Here is a 20,797-nt window from a genome sequence, read left to right as displayed (position 1 = left end):
GAGTGTCTCAAACATTTTGTTACAAATTGAAACAGGTGATAGTGAGTCCACAACCGGTTACTGAGACATGCGTATGTATTGAGTATGGACATACACAGCGTACACCGTATAATAACAACGTAGCTCATTGTATTGTTCAAAGTGACGACCGCCAGTCTCAATGCATGCATTCCAACGGCGCAAGCAGTTCTGCCACACTCTCGCGAAGATCGCGGGTGTCTGTTGTATACAATGGAACAGGCAGCGGGTGATAAACAGCGTACACCCCTGACCACCAAACAGACGTCATCATCATCATCATCTGTTTACCCTCCAGGTTCGGTTTTTCCCTCGGACTTAGCGAGGGATCCCACCTCTACCGCCTCAAGGGCAGTGTCCTGGAGCTTCAGACTCTTGGTCGGGGGATACAACTGGGGAGTATGACCAGTACCTCGCCCAGGCGGCCTCACCTGCTATGCTGAACAGGGGCCTTGTGGAGGGATGGGAAGATTGGAAGGGATAGGCAAGGAAGAGGGAAGGAAGCGGCCGTGGCCTTAAGTTAGGTACCATCCCGGCATTCGCCTGGAGGAGAAGTGGGAAACCACGGAAAACCACTTCCAGGATGGCTGAGGTGGGAATCGAACCCACCTCTACTCAGTTGACCTCCCGAGGCTGAGTTGACCCCGTTCCAGCCCTCGTACCACTTTTCAAATTTCGTGGCAGAGCCGGGAATCGAACCCGGACCTCCGGGGGTGGCAGCTAATCACGCTAACCACTACACCACAGAGGCGGACCCAAACAGACGTACTATACACAACTTAGCTCATAGTACGTGTGTCATATCACGACTCATGCATCACACCGGCGCATTAACCTGTGCCGCACGCACACCACTATTCCTGGTGTCAGTTGTCCATTGGATGTGTCCATGGTGCACAGTGCTGACGCGTTGTCAAAGATGGCACGTCACTCGTCACGAGAGTTGGCAATCATGCATTTAATGTACGGTGCGGCAGGATGTAGTGCCCGCAAAGCAGCACGAATGTACAGAGAACGCTTTCCCAAGAGGCGTCATGCTGATTGGAAGAAATGTATCTCTGTGGATACCAACTTACGACAGACGGGGTCGTTCACGCCACAGAGAGCCGGCCATGGTTCCCGCCAAAGAAATGTCCGAACACCAGACTTTGAGGAGATGGTGTTGGATCCTGTGGCCGACCACCCAGCAATAAGTACCCGTCAACTTGCTCGTGAAACTCACACTTCGAAGGATACAGTGTGGAGAGTACTGACGAAACGGGTATTACGACCCCAGTCATAAAGAAAGTATGTAGGCACTGGGACCAACGGATTTTGAGCCAGGCGTTCACTTCTGTCAATGGATTATCTACCACAGTGCTGTAGTGCCGAACTTTGTACAGTTTTTATTGTTCATGGATGAGGCCTCATTCAGCCGTGATGGTGTTTTCAACAGTCGCAACAGCCATATGTGGAGTGAGAACAATCCCCACGCCATCCGCATTGGTGGTCATCAGCAACGATTCTCTGTCAACGTATGGGCGGGCATTGGCGAAGATTACCTAATAGGACCTTATTTTCTGCCTCCCCGTTTGACTGGTCCACGTTACCTGGTGTTCCTGCGAGGTGTGCTGCCACAGTTCCTGGAGACTGTACCCCTTGTTGTCCGCGAAAGGATGTGGTTTTACCACGACGGTGCACCACCCCACTTCGATGTTAATGTCCGCGAGCACATGAACAATACGTACCCTCATCGTTGAATTGGAAGGGGAAGTCTTGCCCCATGGCCAGCGCGATCGCCGGATCTCACATCTCTGGACTTTTTCCTCTGGGTTTACGTCAAGTCGTTGGTGTATGAAATCCCCGTAGAAACGCATGAAGACCTGCTTGCTAGGGTCCAAGCTGCTTGTCTCCTGGTAAAACAGATACCAGGGATCTTTGAGAGAGCGCGGCAGAACTTCATGCAGCGTTGTCGCGCATGCATTGAAACTGGAGGCCGTCATTTTGAACAATTACTACGAGCTACGTTAAATGAAATGGCGTATGGCTTTCAGCGCCGGGATGTGTCCGAGGACTTCGGCTCGCCAGGTGCAGGTCTTTTGATTTGACTCCCGTAGGCGACCTGCGCGTCGTGATGAGGATGAAAATGATGATGAGGATTACACATACGCCCAGTCCCCGTGCCAGGGCAATTAACCAATTATGGTTAAAATTCCCGACCCTGCCGGGAATCGAACCCGGGACCATTTAGCCATGGAGCCGGACACGAGCTACGTTGTTGTTGTTGTTATACGGTGTTCGCTATGCATGTCCATAACACAATAAATATGCATTTCCGACCATTGGTTCCTCATCTCAATGTAAACGGTTGTGGGCCCACTATCACCTGTTTCAATTTGACCCAAAAGGTTTGAGACACCCTGTATTCGGTGTTACGGGTATTATGGCGGTCAATCGTTGGAAGCAGTCACTTGTCCGAATTCGAACTGCAGAATTACTCACTGATAATCACAGAACAGTGCCTAATCTCACCTCTTGGTTCAGAGATAGCCTTCTAATTTCACAATCACGAGCTCATTCACGGTTCTGATCAGTAGTATGTAAGGTACTTAAAATGGTAGTGATGAAGATGGTGATGATTGTTTTGAGGAGCCTCACACCGAGGTACCAGACGAGTTGTCTAAGCGGTTTGGGTCGCATAGATGTGAGCTTATATTCGGGAAATAGTGGGTTACAACCGCGCTGTCGACAGCCCTGAAAATGGTTTTCTGTGGTTCCCCAGTTTCATACCAGGCAAATATTGGGCTCTACCTTAATTAACGGCGAGGTCGCTTCTTTCCCACCGAGTTGGACGTGCAGTTAGGGTCGCCTAGCTGTGAGCTTGCATTCGGGAGATGGGAGTATCGAATCCTACCGTCGGCAACCCTGAATTTTTTTCCCGCGGTTTGTTAGTGCGACGTTAAACCTGTAGCAAAAAAGAAATGCCTTCCCAATCCTAGTCCTTTCCTATCACATCGTTGCCATAATACCTGCCTGTGTCGGTATGAAGTAAAACAGAAGAGCAAGAAAAACTAACGGTGAGGTAATGGGGCCTTTTTATGTACAGTCCTTTAGTAGGCTACAAAAATCTCGCGTTAGTATACTGTAGTAATTCAAAAAAAGTCTTACGGGAGGGAATTCCTACGTTCTACAGTCTGTGAAAAGCAATAGTTAGTTCGTCATTATTAAACACGTTCAGGACACACAGAGCTGTTAAATGTGCTGATACCGGGCGAGTTGGCCGTGCGGTTAGGGTCACGCAGCTGTGAGCCTGCATCCGGGAGATAGTGGGTTCGAACCCCACTGTCGGCAATCCTGAATATAGTTTTACGTGGTTTCGGTGCGACGTAAAACAAATAGCAAGAAAAGCAAAGGTGCTGATTCCATGGAATTTTGCCGGGCTGAGTTGGCAGGTTCGATTCTGGCTCAGTCCGGTGATATTTGAAGGTGCTCAAAAACGTCAGTGTCGTATCAGTAGATTTACTGGTACGTAGAGGAACTCCTGTGGAACTAAACTCCGACACCTCGGCGTCTCCGAAAACCGTAAAAGAGTAGTTAGTGGGACGTAAAGCGAATATAGGGGCTGCCTGGCCGAGGCGGTAAAACCGTGCTCGGTTCGTCCGGAAGGACGTGGGTTCGAATCCCCGTCAGGAAGTCGTAAAATGTAAGAAGCGAGATTTCCACTTCCGGAGGTGCATATGGCCCTGAGGTTCATTCAGCCTACACCAAAAATGAGTACCAGGTTAATTCCTGGGGGCAAAGGCGGCCGGGAGTAGAGCTAACCACTCTACCCCATCACGTGCCGCGGTTAACAATGGTGGAAGCCTTTACCTTCCACTCCTCCAAAGGCCTTCATGGCCTGTACGGAGGTGTCTTTGTCTTTGTTAAAGCAAATAACATTATTAGACTCCATGGAATAGAATGTTAGTATGGAGATATCTTGAAAGCTTCTCAGAGTTGTAGGTTACGTGGAACGACTGAGTTCCTCTTATCTATGCGCTACACTTCAAAGACGTCCAGCTCCGTGGCTTAATGGTTAGCGTACTGGCCTTTGGTCCAGGGGCCCCAGTTCGATTCCCGGCCAGGTCGGGGATTTTAACCTTCAATGGATAATTCCAATGGCTCGAGTCGCAATGGTACCAGTAACATTCACAGATTATCACTCCCCCCCCCCTCCCACCCGAAGGACGGGAGAGAACTATATTATTATGGGTAAATTACGGGGGCTGGTTGTGTGTGCCGTTTTCAACATTAGAATTCATCATTGATAGGGCCCCATCCTCACAGATGTGCAGGTCGCCTACACGACGTCTACTCGAAAGACCAGCATCGGGTTTCTTCAAAGGCTACACGCCATTACTATTACTTCAAACATCACCGGGCGAGTTGGCCGTGGTGTTAGGGGCGCGCAGCTGTGAGCTTGCATCCGGGTGATAGCGGGTTCGAACTCCACTGTCGGCAGCCCTGAAGATCGTTTTCCGTGGTTTCCCATTTTCACACCAGGCAAATGATGGAACTGTACCTTAGTGAAGGCCACGGCCGCTTCCTTTCCATTCCTAGGCCTTTCCTATCCCATCGTCGCCATAAAACCTATCTGTGTCGGTGCGTCGTAATGCAAATAACAAAAAAAACTTCAAATACCGCAGTGACACAGTAACATGTGCACTTTATGGGATACTCCCAGTTGTGTGAGGGCATAATTGCATGGCGCACACTATGCTCTGAATTGTTACGGCGGATCACTTAGAGAGTAACACCCCCTGTCGTGATTTGCGATGTAGTGAAGTCGAAGGGAACCGCCATAACCAATAAATAAGAAATGTCCCGGCATTTGCCTCGAAGGGAGAATGGGAAACTTCGGAAACCATTCTCAGGACAGCCGACGGTAGGCTTTGATTGAGCCACTCGCCTCCCGAATGCAGAGCTGCTCCGCTCAGTCCCCACTACTTGATCATAAAATGGGCTGACAGTATCCGGAGAGCCGCGCGCGTACGTGTATGGGGCTAAATTAAGCTCTTCACTCTCCCGTTCTATGGCTTGTGCAGATACGATAATATCTAGTCGGTCCACTGCAGAGCGGTTAACCCTCGACCTCTAACCATCCGACAGCCTTAACAAGCAGCACTTTAGCTCTATAATGGCACAACACTTGTGGTATTAGACAAATGAACGGCACGCACAACCGGAGCTCCTCCCCACGGAAGTTCCCGTCCATTCCGCTAGAGCACATAGGGTGGACAGTGCCTGATGGGGGATTGTTCTTAGACTAGTGTCAAACATCAGGCTAGCCTGCAAACACAGCTCCAGCTGTGTGCTTCAGGCAGGCGCATTCGCTGCCGAAACTCAGTCATCTGGCAATAGCGGCCTCGTGAGCACCCGCCGATGTCGTCCTTGTTGGTCGCTTTGAAGACGTGCTAGTGTGCGTGCGTGCGTGCGTGCGTGTGGCTTCAAGGTGAGTAAAGGGCCAGTATTAGTCTATATCAGCTGTTCTCCCTGGCAATCAGATGGGTCGCCTCTTGGGCAGGTCATGTTCTTGGGAGGAAGCCAGGTAAGCGAGCGGCAGAATTTTAGACATGTAATTCGATTTTTGATTGCATTGACTTGATAGAGGATAGAAAAAATGACAACAGCGAATAAAGTCCCACTCTCATGACTCGTCCCTTTGAAACAAGGGTTCCTTTAACGCAGGGAAAGGAAAGAGGGCTCATTCGGATTGTAATATAGTGTTCCTTCACTCGCGGTGAGTATGACTGTCTACTTGGGCACGTAAAGCAAACAACCCTTCAATTGCCCTAGAATTTTAAGAAACTCCAAAGCTGCAGTAAATGAAGAAAGCTGACCCGGATGCCGCAGCCTTGTCATTGACTTCCTGTCTCAAGGTAGCATGTTCGATTCCGGCTGAGATCAGTGGCGTTTGAAAGTGGCAACTCGGTGTCGCTGGCTTGTATCACGTTAATGTATTCCTCTGGAACAATCTTCCGACAACCCAAGGTCTCTAAAAGCCATGGCAATTTTATTATTATTATTATTATTATTATTAGTAGTAGTAGTAGTAGTAGTAGTAGTAGTAGTAAATAAATTAGAAAAACGCACGCGTCAACAGAAGAAATATTTTCAGACAAGAAAGCCAGCTTGTAGTTTTACGTGATCATACCCACGGGATCTTATTTATGTGGAATCCGAACCACAGGTACAAGACTTTTCATTTCAAATAAATATGCTGGGCTGAATGGCTCAGGTGGTGGAAGCTGAGCTCAAGCTAGTCTGTTCGATGTTAACGCAGTCCGGACGGAATTGAAGGTTGTCAAATACGTCAGCGTTATGTCGGAAGACACGTAAAGTAACTCCCGCGAGAGAAAATTGCGGCACCTCGGGGTCTCTGAAAACCGTAAAAGTAGTTAGTGGGATGCAAAACCAATAACATTATCGGTATTGTATGAGAAATGAAAACCTACAACCTGTTTTCCAGTCAATGACCGGGTCAGGGATGGGATGAATGAAGCCCCCAACTTGCGGCGAGGATAGGAAGTGTGCCGGCTGCCTAGGCCTGTCGCACTCCTCTGGGGCAATGGTTAATGACAGATAGATGAAATGAAATGATGGTGGAGAGTGTTGCTGGAATGAAAGATGACTGGGAGAACCGGAGTACCCGGAGAAAAACCTGTCCCGCCTCCGCTTTGTCCAGCACAAATCTCACATGGAGTGACCGGGATTTGAACCACGGTATCCAGCGGTGAGGGGCCAGCGCGCTGCCGCCTGAGTCACGGAGGCTCTCATTTTCATTATAATTCCGGGCAAATCAGTTATGACTTAGTCTCAGCGAAATTCGAATTTTATTTTTTTATTTTTTGCTATACGTCGCACCGACATAGATAGGTCTTATGGCGACGATGGGACAGGAAAGAGCTAGGAGTGGGAAGGAAGCGGCCGTGGCCTTAAGGTACAGCTCCGGCATTTGCCTGGTGTGAAAATGGGAAACCACGGAAAACAATTTTCAGGGCTGCCGACAGTGGGGTTCGAACCTACTATCTCCCGAATACTGGATACTGGCCGCACTTAAGCGACTGCAGCTATCGAGCTCGGTAAATTCGAATTTAACCCGCTACGAAGGGTGGAGGACAAGCGATGACACAATAGATTAGATTAGATTAAATATCAACGAGAAATAGCGTCATATTCCAGTAAAATAGAAAACAATGTTAATAATATTTGTAAACAAAAGGAGTAAACAAGCTAAACAGTCGGGGCGCACTTGCGCACTTGCCGACAATGGCAGCAGCAAATTCAATTACTGTCTATAACTTATTAGCTGTGATGAACCCAGTAGCGGCCTCCACATAGCATTTCGCGCGGTAAATTCCCATTTAGCGATTTAGGATGACGTTATTGTTTATAAAGAGAAATCAGTTGCATTAACCGAGCTGTCGCATTCATATTATAGCCTACACACTCTGACACTAATTTCTTGATATCGTCACAAATAAATCTCCTACAGGTTTATACGATTCGTAATTTTATGTAGGGTATTAAACTAAGGTGTGACATTACCTCCCATTATACGTAGCTTACGTGTACTTAACAGCAACTCCGTTTGTCTCTGAATTAACGTGTGCTGGGAGCTCAAATTTCCCGGGTGTACTTCGCTTGTATAGGGGCTGCCTGGCTGAGGCGGTTCGTGGGTTCAAATCCCCGCCAGGAAGTCGCAAAATTTAAGAAAAAAGATTTCCACTTCCGGTGGTGCACATGGCCCTGAGGTTCACTCAGCCTACACCAAAAATGAGTACCAGGTTAATTCCTGGGGCCAAAGGCGGCCGGGCGTAGAGCTAACCACACTACCCCATCAAGTGCCGAAGTTACGGATAGTGGAAGCCTTTACCTTCCACCCCTCCAAGGGCCTACATGGCTTTGCTTTTACTTTGCTTGTATAAGAATGTGAAGAAAATAACGACGCTTCATGCGAATTCCTTGAGGCAAAATGCGCTAGGCTTTAGTGTTTCAGATCATCAGAAATTTACGTACCAATGTTGAGAAACCTTTTTTATGGTCAGTAATAGATTTGTCCACCTGGCTGTGTTTTACAGTATGCTTGATGAGGGTCAATTTTTTTTTTACAATTGGCTTTGCGTCGCACCGACACAGATAGGTCTTATGGCGAAGATGGGATAGGAAAGGCGTAGGAGTGGGAAAGAAGCGGCCGTGGCCTCAATTAAGGTACAGCCCCAGCATTTGCCTGGTGTGAAAATGGGGAAACCACGGAAAACCATCTTCAGGGATGGAAGCTCACAGCTGCGCGGCACTAACCACACGGCCAACTCGCTCGGTGAGGGTCAATTTCAGTAATAAAGAATTATATACATGTAGCTTTGATTTTCATATTTTACGTGACTGTTTGAATGTTGCCACTCGCTTTTCAGAGTACCGTAAATATCATTGATATGTGGATTGAATGTCTTTATTTTAACTAGGTGCTATGGCAGTTCCTCACGAACGAGATGTTTTATGGAGGGCTATTGATGAGTTCATAACAGCTGATTTATGGACTAGAATTGAATCGATTGCTGTCGTGGGCGGTCCGGCAAACATGCTGATTAATACAAGCGCGATCGTTTGTTTTGAGAATGGGGTCTTCCTTCCTCAGTTCCCCCGACCCCCGCAACTCGGTTAGTTTCATGTAGCACGCTGTTGTCGCAGGAGTGCGTGCGTGCTGAATAACTAACTTCACACGTGGATTACAGGGTGTGTTCTGCTTGCCACCCCGCCACATCCTGCACGTGGTGTTATTTACTCAAGGATGCACACTGCGGCAGATCTATAACTGAACAGTTCACAGATTTGTCGCGAAATAGGCCTGAATTCTGGTACACGTTTAAACTGCACGGTGAGAGAGGGTGTTGACTGTAGCTTGGCCTTGGCGTCCTGCCATTAGCTCTTAACTATTTTGTCATCTTGGCAGTCAACAATCAGTTTAAGTGAAGTTTCTTAATAGGATTTTAGTTGGAGAGGAGAAACGGGGCTGTGCGTTTCTGTGGCGATTGTCTCTGAATTATTACAGGCCGGCCGGGGTTTCTCGGACATTATTCAGTCAATCGTAGTTACGTAAGATGAAATGCATGATTGCTGAAGGCCCGGGGAAAGGACAGTGTGGCGTGTGGTTTTAGGAGCTGTTCGGGATTGGCATCGGCGTGTCTACGACTTCGGTGAACATCGTCCGGCCGTGTTCTTGATCTATCCGGTATATGGAGCAAGAACTCGAAATAATAGCCTAGTGGTCATGCTGTAAATTAACTTGTCTTAACCTACAGTTATGAGATCACCAATTTCGTTCAAATTTTGGAAGGCTGGTACGTAAAAGATTAACGTGTCTGAAGGTTCGTGCCAATTAAGTGTTATTTATGCGAGAAATTGGCCCTTTGAATTTAACAGCCTCCAAATATATTCGCAGTTTGTATGAGTGGTATATGTAGCACCAGTGGTCAACGTACCCGAGTTCCATTTCGGCGTCGCGGATTCGAGAATTGTCAGCGCATTGTTTTATCTCTCTCTCTTTCTCTCTCTCTCTCTCTTTAATTGACTTTCAAAATACCGGTATTAAATGATGAGTACTAATTTTCGTTACAAAATGTGCGGTGTAATATTCTACTAATTAACAAACAAAAAATGTATCCACGTCCCAACGGGTGTCTAGTTTCATGATATATTTGCTTGAAAATCAAAGAAGTACGCTATTTCTAACAATGTTAACCCACACTAATTTATTGTACAATAAATGAAAGTGATTTATGAAATTGCCAAGAAACGATATGGCGAACTTGTACAATTAACGTGGCAAATAAAACTTTCTCAAAGCATGTGTGCTTTTTTTGTTAAAGAACATTTACTTATTTTTGTTGTGGAACTTAAATAGTTTAATTATTTCAGTATGACATACTAACGTTATTTATTAAGATTTCTTCATCACAATTAGGTGTTAATTACTATAAAATTGTTCAAGAGGCCCGTACTTAATTTGTCATGTAATTATGAATTTATAGCGTTATTAATTAATTTAATAAATAAATGTGTTACTTATTTCATTCACAATAGGCATACATCTGTGATTGGCACCAAACATTTCTGAGCGTTGACTGTAGTTATAATCCTGGCCGGTTTATGACAGAACATAAATAGTTTCACTCTCTCCTTCTCTTGTCTTAACAGCAACAGTGAAGATCTTTTTAAGCCGTGAATGACAAGACGGGACGATACTGTAAATTAGTTTGTGATACAGTTTATATTTAATCTGCACATTTCATATTCCGCGTAGACAAACACAAAAGCAGATAAAGGATAAAATAACAAGTGAGAAGAAACTGAACATGCAAAAACAAGGTGCTAGTGCGCTTCGAACAATAGATCAGCGGAACTACAGATCACACGCAAATTGCTAGCACGTACCCAGGCTGTTAAGTTGAAAGAGCTATTTTCTAGTTAAATAAGGACCAATTGCACAAACCCTCCAGCACGTATTTGTTTATTTTGACGTAGATAAACTTCCGAATTTTGAACGAAATCGTTGACCCTATTTCAGTGGCCTCTCCTTGTAAGTTCCGAAATTTGTTTATTGAAGAGAAACCGCTGAAGTGGTTTATCTCTGCGTAGATTAGTTTTCGTGTACTCGAAATTTTTTACTTGGAAATGGTGGTGTTTAGAACATGTTTCTCTCGCACATTCAAGCTAATACCGGAAGTGTTTCGTACCAAGCGAAATGGCTATGTGGTACAGGTCTGGAGATAGTAGGTTCGCACTCCATCGTTGGCAGCCCTGAAGACTGCTTCCAATTCAATCAATCAATAAATCAATCAATCAATAAATAAATAAAACAATCAATCAATCACTACTGATCTGCATTTAGGGCAGTCGCCCAGGTGGCAGATTCCCTTCTGCTATTTTCCTAGACTCTTCTTATATGACTGCAAAGAAATTGAAAATTTATTGATCATCTCCCCCGGTAAGTTATTCTAATCTGTAACTCCCCTTCCTATAAACGAATATTTCCCCCAATTTTTCCTTTTGAATTCCAGATTTATCTTCATATTGTGATCTTTCCTACTTTTAAAGACACCACTTAAACTTATTCGTCTACTGATGTCATTCCACGCCATCCCTCCACTGACAGCTCAGAACATACCACTTAGTCGAGCAGCTCGTCTCCTTTCTTCCAAGTCTTCCCAGCCCAAAACTTTGCAACATTTTTGTAACACTACTCTTTTGTCGGAAATCACCCAGAACAAATCGAGCTGCTTTTCTTTGGATTTTTTCCAGTTCTTGAATAGAGTAATCCCGGTGAGGATCCCATACTCTGGAACCATACTTTATTTGGGGTCCTACCAGAGACTTAAATGCCCTCTCCTTCACATTACCATTACAACCCCAAAATACCCTCATAACCATGTTCAGTGATATGTACCCTTTATTTACAATCATATTTATGTGATTACCCCAATGAAGATCTTTCTCTATATTAACACCTAGGTACCGGTACTTACAACGATCTCCAAAAGGAACTTTCACCCCATCAATGCAGTAATTAGAACTGAAAGGACTTTTCCTATTTGTGAAACTCACAACCTGACTTTTAACTCCGTTTATCATCATACCATTGCCTACTTTCCATCTCACATCATCATCGATGTCATTTTGCAGTTGCTCACAATCCTGTAACTTATTTATTACTCTGTACAGAATAATATCATCTGCAAAAACCCTTATTTCTTATTCCACTTCTTTACTCATATCATTGATATATATATATAAGAAAATATAAAGGTCCAATAATACTGCCTTGAGGAATTCCCCTCTTAATTATTACAGGATCAGATAAAGCTTCGCCTACTCTAATTCTGAGTTCTATTTTCTAGAAATATAGTCACCCATTCAGTCATTCTTTTTTCTAGTTCAATGTACTAATTTTTGCCAGTAGTCTCCCTATCAAAGACCTTTGACAGGTCAGTCGCGATACAGTCCATTTGACTTCCTGAATCCAGGATGTTTGCTATATCTTGCTGGAATCCTACCAGTTGAGCTTCAGTGGAATAACTTTTCCTAAACCCGAACTGCCTTCTATCGAACCCGTTATTAATTTTGCAAACATGTCTGATATAATCAGACAGAATGCTTTCCCAAAGCTTACATGCAATGCATGTCAAAACTGACTGGCCTGTAATTTTCAGCATTGCCCATCATCCTTTCCTTTATACACAAGGGCTACTATAGCAACTCTCCATTCATTTGGTATAGCTCCTTCATGCAAACGATAATCATATAAGTACTTCAGATACGATACTATATCCCATCCCATTTTCTTTAGTATATCGCCAAAAATCTTATCAATTCCAGCTGCGTTTCTAGTTTACAACTTTTGTATCTTACTGTAAATGTCATTGTTATCACAGGTAAATTTTAATACGTCTTTAGTATTACTCACCTCCCCTATCTGGACATTATCCTTGTAACCAACAATCTTTACATACTGCTGACTGAATACTTCTGCCTTTTGAAGATCCTCACATACGCACTCCCCTTATTCATTAATGATTTCTGGAATGTCCTTCTTGGAACCTGTTTCTGCCTTAAGGTGCCTATACACACCCTTACATCTTTCACTAACATTTGTGTGACCACCAGTTATGCTTGCCATCATGTTATCCTTAGCTGACTTCTTTGCTAGATTCAATTTCTTAGTAAGTTCCTTCAATTTCTCCTTACTTCCACAGCCATTTCTAACTCTATTTCTTTCCAACCTGCACCTCCTTCTTAGTCTCCTTACTTCTCTGTTGTAATATAGTGGGTATTTACCAATCCTTACCATCTTTAAAGGTACAAACCTATTTTCACATTCCTCAACAATTGCTTTAAAACCATTCCAGAGTTTGTTTACATTTTTATTTACTTTTTTCCACCAATCATAGTTGCTTTTTAAAAACTCCCTCATGCCTGTTTTATCAGCCATGTGGTACTGCCTAACAGTACTAATTTTAATACCTTCCATTCTATCACATTTATTTTCAACTACGACAAAAACAGCTTCGTGATCACTAAAACCATTTATTACTTTGGTTTCTCTATAGAGCTCATCTGGTTTTATCAGCACCACATCCAGAAAATTCTTTCCTCTAGTTGGTTCTATCACTTCCTGAATCAGCTGTCCTTCCCATATTAACTTATTTGCCATTTGTTGGCCATGCTTCCTGTCATTCGCATTACCTTCCCAATTTTTCACACTAGGTAAATGTGCTCTTTCCACCTGGCCGATAGATTAGCAATTCATGGAGCACATCTCCAGTTCTTTCTTTTTTCTTTCTTTCTTTCTTTCTTTCTTTCTTTCTTTCTTTCTTTCTTTCTTTCTTTCTTTCTTTATTTATTTCTTTCTTTCTTTTGCTTGTGGGGGAAGGAATTACATCTGGATTTGGCCCAGTGTTACGACCTGATTCCCGTCCTGACGCCAACCCTGTGTGGAGGTATGTATTCACTGTTGCGAGTGTCCAGTGGTTTATAGTCCGGCTCCATGGCAAAATGGTTAGCGTGCTTGAATTTGGTCACAGGGGTCCCGGGTTCAATTCCCGGCAGGGTCGGGAATTGTAAGCATAATTGGTTCATTTCGCTGGCACGGGGGCAGAGTCCTCATCATATCATCCTCATCACGATGCGCAGGTCGCCTACGGGTGCTAAATCAAAGGACCTGCATCTAGCCAGCCGAACTTGTCCTCGGACACTCCCGGTACTAATAGTCATACGCCATTTCATTTCAGTGGTTTATAATATGCTGTGCTGTAAGCTGTGTGTTAAAAGGCGCGTATTGAGATGAATACAAACACTGCACGGGACAGAAGAATTAATCACCGAGTGAGTTGGCCGTGTGGTTAGGGTTGCGCGCTGTGAGCTTGCATTCGGGAGATAGTGGGTTAGAACCCCACTATCAACAGCCCTGAAGATGGTTTTCTGTGGTTTCCCACTTTCACACCAGGTAAATACCTGGCTGTACCTTAATTAAGGCCAACGCCTAGCCCTTTCCTGTCCATCGGCGCCATAAGACCTATCTGTGTCGCTGCGACGTAAAGCCAATCGTAAAAAAAAAAGGAATTAATCAGACGGGGCTGAAATCCCATGCCCGAACGGGAATTGAACCCAGGATCTTCTGAACCGGAGCCTGCTACTCTTGCCATTCGGGAAAGAAGATTTCATTAGTCATTCTAAAGTCGGGAATCTGTACAATTGCATTTGTCTGTTTATTGCATCACGTGAAGACTGCTGAACTCAAATTTAAGGGACTATTTTGTTGAATACAGCGGCGTAATTGGTTGTCTAGAAGATCTAAAATGAATTCTAAAATATTTTCGTTAAAATCATTCCTTTCAGGGAAAAAAAAAGACAACAAAAGTTGTTGAGAAATATTGTTCTTCTCTTGTCTCATAAGAAAATTTCATGAAGAACGGAGTGATGACGCAGTTAGGGTCAACAGCCACAATGCTAAATGACGATTGCAATGCGAGAATTGGAAATAGAACTGAAGAATGTGAAAAGGTGATGTAGGGAATATACGGAAACTAATAGGAATGGGGAAACGTTTACTGGACTTCAGTGCTCGCATGGGATGAACAGTTGCAGATTCATTCTTCAAGCATAAGGCTATTCATCGCTGCACATGGGAGGGTAGAGGCACAAGATCCGTAATAGTCTGCCCGATAACTGACTTTGAATTCAGAAATGAACGGGTATTCCGGGGTTGATACAGACCACTATCTGATCCGCAATGAACTAAGCACCGCATCACTTGGTTTAGGATAGAGAAAGTGAAATCTGTCTGCAGACAGATAATGATAGACAATATCTAGGATGATGAAATTAGAAGTATATGGATATGAAAAGTTCCAAAGGATAGACAGTCAGCAGATTCAGAATATACATAGAGAAAAGGTGGCATACAGGGGGCACTGTAGTAGAAATGGTAAGGGAATGCCAAGGAACAATGGCATAAAGATCGGATAAAGTGAACAGCTCGGTGGTGTGAAGAAGCCAGGGCAGCATGTGAACGTAAAATGGCGTATCAAAAATGGTTTCAAACGAGGACTGATTTGTAGAGGGATCTGTAGGCTACATAGAGCACCGGGCGAGTTGGCCGTGTGGTTAGGAGCGCGCGGCTGTGAGGTTGCATCCGGGAGATAGTGGGTTCTAATCCCACTGTCGGCAGCCCTGAAGATGTTTTTCCGTGGTTTCCCATTTTCACACCAGGCAAATGCTGGTGCTGTACCTTCATTAAGGCCACGGCCACTTCCGCCCAGTCCTAGCCCTTTCCTATCCCATCGTCGCCATAAGACCTATCTGTGTCGGTGCGACGTAAAGCAAGTAGCGAAAGCAGTAATGTACTCATCTGCAAGCAAGGGCATGGAAAGGATTGCAACAATATCGTGGCATTTTATTGATCAGTATACCAGACATGGTATTTAGAGGTACTGTATTTTGGCAAGGAAGGTGGAGAGAACGTTGGATGAAGACCTGCGGTCGGAAACCACACTGAAGGGCTGAGGGGTCCAGTTTTATAGTAGGCTATGCATCAAGTAATTGAAAAGTCCTATGAGACGAATATTTGTTTCATAGATGTAGAGAAGGCAAATAGCTCAGTATCAGGGGAAAATACGTTAGCCGCACTGCGTGATTAAGGTATAAGGGTTACGTTATTACTGGCAATCAAAGGCATTTATGTCGACAATCAGGCCCAGTGGAAATTGATGGTAGAATGGATTCGTCTTTCAGAGTAGTTTCAGGAGTTAGATCAGGCTGTAATCTTTCAAGTTTGTTGTTCATAGTTTCCACGGCTAATTTATTTAAAGGTATAAAATTGCAGAGAGGTATTTAGTTGGATTGGCAATGTAGTAAGCCGTCTATACCGACGACTTGGTCTTAAGGGCAGACTGTGCCGAAAGCCACCGATCTAATATCTTAGAGAATGAAAAGTGGTACAGCATTCGCAACACTAAAATGTTGTCAGTAGGGATGAAACCCAAGAATTGAATGTCAGGTAGGGAATACGAAACTGGGACAGTCGTTTAAGGTACACCAAGTTAGGTTGTGTTTTCCTCTGGGAATCACGGTGTAGCAATCAGCGCTATTCTGTAAGAAAGAAGCGAGTTCTCGGACGAAATTAGCATTACATCAGTGCTTTTCCAAACTGACTTTGCTGTACGGGTGTGAAAGCTGGGTAACTCTGTGACGATGATTAGTCTCAGTTTTCCATGATTTCAAGATAAGAGGTTTAGAACTTAAGAAGACCATACAGGTAACTGCAAATAGAGGATTGTGGAGACGCTTAGTTAATTCACAGAGGCTTGCAGACTGAAAACTGATAGGCATAACAGTCTATAATGTATGTATGTATGTATGTATGTATGTATGTCTCACAAACTGCTTCGATCCGTCCGTGGCATTTGAGGATGTTTAAATTTGACAGCTCAGTGTTTCTGGCGGTGTTTGAAGGTCTTTATATATGCCAACCTTTTGTCAGTAAATTAACTTCTGTCGGGCAAAATTCTGGCACCTCGGCATCTCTGAAAACCGTAAAAGTAGTGGGACGTAAAACCAATAACATTATTATTCAACTTCTCTTAGAACCGAGAGCATTTGAAGGGTAGTTAATACACATAAGCTTGTATGACATTGTTGTGCAATCGTTGACGTTGTTCCTGCCTTGTTGTCGTTGGTATCTATGAAATGAGGTTGGAAACAAATTGGAAGATTTCCACCTGATTTCGTATTTTCTGACGAGTTCTTTTTAAAATTGTATCTTCGAAATTACGGAGGACCTGGCAACACTGCCATGGCGATCCTTTGTGTACTGCTCGACTTATCGCACGTGCAGCAATAAATTGAGGGAGATAGCACGTTGTCACAGGAGTGCGTAGTCTCCTCCACCAACACAATACGTTCCAGTAAATGTTCGACAAATAGAATTTAAATTTTCACTCAATATTACAAACCCCATGGCACTACAGCCCTTGAAGGGCCTTGGCCTGCCAAGCGACCGCTGCTCAGCCTGAAGGCCTGCAGATTACGAGGTGTCGCGTGGTCAGCACACGAATCCTCTCGGCCGTTATTCTTGGCTTTCTAGACCGGGGCCGCTATCTCACCGTCAGATAGCTCCTCAATTCTAATCACGTAGGCTGAGTGGACCTCGAACCAGCCCTCAGGTCCAGGTAAAAATCCTTGACCTGGCCGGGAATCGAACCCGGGGCCTCCGGGTAAGAGGCAGGCACGCTACTCCTACACCACGGGGCCGGCATTCACTCAATATTAACATATTAAATTGGTCAGTTGACACGAGTAATTCTTCATTTGAAGCTATCCAACCAACAATAAATTAGAAATTAAAATAATTTGGTAAATGAAGCAGCCATTCTACATTTAACCATTAGACGGTTAAGGCGCAGCCTTTTTGAGCCCAAGTTGGGAGATTCGGTCCTGGCTCAGTCCGTTGGTATTTGAAGGTGCTCAAATACGTCAGCCCTGTGTCGGTAGATTTACTAGTGCGTGATGGAAAAACTTCGGGACAAACTTCTGGCATCTCGGAGTCTCCGTAGCCTAAAAGTAGTTAGTGGGACGTAACATTATTTATTTATTTATTTATTTATTTATCTATCAGCTACTGGCAAGTCATTTACTCCTTTTCAAAATAGTATGTATCATTTCAGGATTATCACTGGAACTGGAATTCATCAGCCCGCATGATGACTTTGTAGATTACGTTTTGGTTTTACTTTCATTTTTGTTGGTAGTCTGAAATTGAGGAACGTGGTACGCTGGGGACTTGATACACACATCTTCTACCAACCACCAAGAACACACAATAGTGATTACATCCCTCCACATAGGCTTGGGATCGGGAAGAACATCCAGATGTGGGATATTGTTCTTGCCCGCAATCCCACAGCGTTGTCTCGCCAGTTAGGGATACAACGGTTGTTTAACCTCTCCCTGAAGAGACATCGCTGTGTGGGGTATATCCCTTTTGTAATGGCGGAATGGTCAGTGTAATTACTTGCGATTCCGAGGACCTCCTGTTCGACTCCCGACCGGATCGGGGGCTAGTTAATTCCCCGGACCCGGGGACTGGATGTTTGTGTTTGCCCCAGTACATTCCTCTTCATCTACATAAAACACACTACCAACAAAGTCATCTCCGTACAGGCCATGAAGGCCCTTGGAGGGGTGGAACGTAAAAGCTTCCACTATCCGTAACCTCGGCTCTTAGTCGGGATAGAGTGGTTAGGTCCATGACCAGCCGCTTTTTCTGGCAGGAATTAACCTAGTACTCATGTTTTGGTCTGAGTGGCTCAGACTGTTGAGGCGCTGGCCTTCTGACCCCAACTTGGCAGGTTCGATCCTGGCTCAGTCCGGTGGTATTTGAAGGTGCTCAGATACGTTAGCCTCGTGTCGGTAGATTTACTGGCACGTAAAATAACTCCTGCGGGACAAAATTCCGGCACCTCGGCGTCTCCGAAAATCGAAAAAGTAGTTAGTGGTACGTAAATCCTATATTATTATTATTATTATTATTATTATTATTATTATTATTATTATTATTATTATTATTATTATTATTCATTTTTTTGTGTAGGTTGAGTGAACCTCAGGGCCATGTGTACCTCCGGAAGTGGAAATCTCGTTTCTTAAATTTTACTCTACACTACCAAACACAGAAAAAAGGGAGAAAAACATAAAATAGTGAATACATCCCACCATAAAATGTTGGCGTCAGGGCGTGCATCCGGCCGTAAAACGGAGCAAAATCTACACGTGCGACACAGTTTGCTCCCGCGACCCCAGCAAGGTGTAAGAACACACTAGGTAACCCTTTATAGGCCAAATATATCTTTAAAATTGTCTAGTATATGTTGGTTTCTAGTACATATTATATAACATTGGGAACATGCATCATTTTCAAAAATATTTTTTTTGAAAGGTACACCAATGAAATAGTATGTAAACGTATTACATTGTGGTATGTTGCCTTGTTTTCTACCATTAAAAAAATATTTAATAGTGCCTTTCCGCAAGGCGAGTGAAACGGCCTCTGACGTAAGCGGCGCGCTGTGACGTCACGATCCAGGACCGCATGGAGCTCTACCAGCCGTCGTGCATCAGCCGTTGCTAAAAGCCGATTGTTTATTATTCATGATCGCGAATAACTTCAAAATGACAGAAGAAAGGTTCAAAACAGCACAATCAGACAATCTATCATGTGTAGATGTCATCATTCTTGAAAAATAGTGACTTTTGTGGCCGCAGAAATTCGCGGATAAAAAGCAAGTTTGTAAGTGGCGTCTTTTATATACGTGCAATGTACTGTAACCCATAGTATAAGGATAACAACGAATCTGGATAGATATCACATCACTTTCAACATTTCCTTCTAGACTGATTCCCCTATTAAAGAATAACATTACATGTTCGGGCTTTCAGCATTAGTAAAGTAAGAAATCGGATTTCAGCACTAACATAAACATATAGGTAGCATTATAGTACTAGTCCGCTTCTGTGGTGTAGTGGTTAATGTGTGCCACTCCCGGAGGCCCGGTTTCGATTCCCGGCTCTGCCATGAAAGTTGAAAACAAATAGTACGAGGGCTGGAACGGGGTCTACTCAGCCTCGGGAGGTCAACTGAGTAGAAGGGTTTCGAATCCCACCTCAGCCATCCTCGAAGTGGTTTTTCGTATTTTCCTACTTCTCCTCCAGGCACCTAAGGCCACGGCCGTTTCCTTCCCTCTTCCTTGTCTATCCCTTCCGATCCTCCCATCCTCCAAAGGCCCCTGTTGAGCATAACAGGTGAGGCCTCCTGGGAGAGGCAATGGCCCTCCTCACCAGTTTCATCACCATACTCAAAGTCTCACGTTCCAGGACACTGCCCTGGAAGTGGTAGAGGTGAAATCCCTCGCTGAGTCCGAGAGAAAACCAACCCTGAAGGATAAGCTGATTAAGAAAGAAAGAAAGAAGGAAAGAAAGAAAGAAAGATCATAGTACTATAGGGCTGTAATCTATCATTCCCAAAAAATATATATATTTATGGTTGGGACAATTGGCCTACCCACTTCCGGGGCCCATGAAAGATAATTAAATATCTTTGTGGAGGGAAAAAGTTAAACATGATAAAGGTAAATATGACTTCATCTAGTTTTCACAAGTCGGGCTGAGTGGTTCAGACTGTTGAGGTGCTGGCCTTCTGACACCAACTTGGCAGGTTCGATCCTGGTTCAGTCCGGTGGTAGTTGAAGGTGCTCAAATACGTCAGCCTCGTGTCGGTAGATTTACTGGCACGTAAAATAACTCCTGCAGGACTAAATTCCTGCACATCGGCGTCTCCGAAAATCGTAGAAGTAGTTAGCGGGGCGTGAAGCCAGTAACATTAATTACATTTGGCTTTTAACAAGCTGAGCATATCAGGAAAGAAAAGTGTCCTGGTGACATTTTAGTCGCTCAATACAGGAATGTCTTTGGGTGCTGTGACTTTAATTTTTTTATTTTGTTGTTGTTTGCTTTACGTCACACCGTCACATATAGGTCTTATGGCGACGATGGGACAGGAAAGGCCTAGGAATGGGAACAAAGCGGCCGTGGCCTTAGGTACAGCCTCAGCATTTGCCTGGTGTGAAAATGGGAAACCACGGAAAACCATCTTCAGGGCTGCCGGCAGTGGGATTCAAAACCCACTATCTCCCGGATGCGAGCTCACAGC

The 20,797-nt window shown here is 44.4% G+C and overlaps 1 protein-coding gene across 1 annotated transcript in view; it reads left to right on the top strand.

Moving 5' to 3' along the window:
• Nucleotides 1-5,319: 5,319 nt before the first annotated feature.
• The window catches only part of Nep3 (Neprilysin 3), a 465,936-nt gene continuing 450,458 nt past the window's right edge, over nucleotides 5,320-20,797 (top strand). Inside the window, exon 1 of the mRNA XM_067140749.2 lies at nucleotides 5,320-5,488. The gene's annotated coding sequence lies outside the window, so the exon portion shown is untranslated. The remainder of the gene's footprint in view (nucleotides 5,489-20,797) is intronic.

The sequence above is a fragment of the Anabrus simplex genome, chromosome 2 (assembly GCF_040414725.1).
Source record: "Anabrus simplex isolate iqAnaSimp1 chromosome 2, ASM4041472v1, whole genome shotgun sequence".
Taxonomy (NCBI): domain Eukaryota; kingdom Metazoa; phylum Arthropoda; class Insecta; order Orthoptera; family Tettigoniidae; genus Anabrus; species Anabrus simplex.
This window is presented reverse-complemented; position numbering and strand designations above follow the sequence as displayed.